General features: G+C 30.8%; 1 long non-coding RNA gene across 1 annotated transcript; it reads left to right on the forward strand.

The window, feature by feature from the left end:
- The first annotated feature begins 767 nt into the window (after positions 1-767).
- LOC118738586 lies at positions 768-1,319 on the forward strand. Its single transcript, XR_004992900.1, has 2 exons — positions 768-918; positions 1,086-1,319. It is a non-coding gene; the product is annotated as an uncharacterized LOC118738586 (long non-coding RNA).
- The last annotated feature ends 375 nt before the right edge of the window (positions 1,320-1,694 follow it).

Genomic DNA, 1,694 nt, shown 5'->3' on the forward strand with positions numbered 1-1,694 from the left:
AGCTTTTTTTTACAGCTACATTGCTTTTCCTTTATCTGCGTATTTACTCAAATTCAGTGTTATAAAAGCTCTGCAAAATACGAAAAAAAGTTGTTGTACAATATAAAATTCCTCCATCTACCCTCACTTAAATTTTGAAAAAGAGTAAAAGCTATTTGGAAATTCCATAAAAAAAAATATTGGGCTGTATGCATAAAACCTAAGCAAATGCTTTTTCTTAAAATTTTAGACCTTTCACAATATTTTTTCAATTAAATTTAAGTTAAAGATATGAAATTTTATGAAAAAGCAATTGCTTAGTTTTTATGCATACGGCATATTGTATCAACAACTCGTATTTTTGAGTTAGCTGTCTATAGCTCGCAATTCCTCTAACTGGAAAATCGCCTTTAACTCGTAATTTTATGGTGGTCTCTACCATTATGAGTTATGGCGATTTCACTGTATGTGCGAGCAGCGACCCCTTAATTGTGTTGCATTTAAAAGTAGAAGGATAAAAAATCTGGACATGATGAACCAGACAGGCGAGAAAAGTGAGAAAGGGAGATAATCAAATGCATTTGTTTGTGTAAAAGTTTATGTGAATATTTTATTCCAGTTAGTGTATGTTCTCTTTAAGGATAGTATGTAATAGTTACAACTATATACATACATTTGTATATATGTATGCAATAGTACAACGTACATAAGTACATATGTATGTATGGAAATGCCTTAAAAAGAACATAGCGAAATTTGCCGCAGATATAAATATGGGTTAGCTCAATTGCTCATTCATTCAGTGTTTTGTGTTGAGTCTGAGGAGTTCGATGGAGTACATTTAAATTCGAGTTTCAATTCTTCCATCGAAATTCAACAAAAGCTAAAGGATCCAGACTGCAGCTTACAAATGCTTATTCTGCGAGTTTTGAATTTAAGGTATGTACATATGTACATACATATATAATTAAGTTACGATACATCAAATTTAGAATGAAATAAGAAAAACTGTACAAAAGTTTACGTTTTGGTTTACTTAAATTTTTGCATATTCCTTAATTAAATTTTAATCAATACTCATGTGCGTATTATCTACTCGTTTCCAGGCATACATGACTGCTTGGACATGGAACCGGAGGTAAACTTCCACCTCATTCATTCTTCATATATTTGAACCAATATATTTGGTATCAGTTGGATTCATTAAGCTCCTTTGTTACTCATCATCGAACATTGAATCGTCAAAAAAAAAAAAACGTTGGAAGACCTCAAACGCAGTCTCGGCCATTACACAAAATTTTGATTTTTCATTCGAATTAAAAATACAATAGACAACATTAGGTTATTGTGTTTTGATTTAATAGTGGGTTTTTTTACTATACATTTTCGATATGCCATAATTAATTAAAAGCACTAGTTTTTAAAATTCAAATATTAAACAAAATGTCTGTCGAACAGTGCATTATTAATGCATTATTAGACCTTCAAACTACTAAATATTTCGGTTCATTCTAACACAATGTTATATCCAAATCAAATTCATTCGAAATTGCAAATCATATTCATCAATGATATTTTTGACACCCGAGGTGATATTGTCATTAACAATATTCGGTACAACAATACATTTGCGTTACCTCTTTCTCAAATGCTCTGTAGAACTGGTAATTGGAAGGCATTAAAGTGTGCACAATGCTGGTATTTACTTACAAGAG

The sequence above is a fragment of the Rhagoletis pomonella genome, unplaced genomic scaffold (genome assembly GCF_013731165.1).
Source record: "Rhagoletis pomonella isolate Grant_MI unplaced genomic scaffold, Rhpom_1.0 Rhpom_scaffold_00004, whole genome shotgun sequence".
Classification (NCBI taxonomy): domain Eukaryota; kingdom Metazoa; phylum Arthropoda; class Insecta; order Diptera; family Tephritidae; genus Rhagoletis; species Rhagoletis pomonella.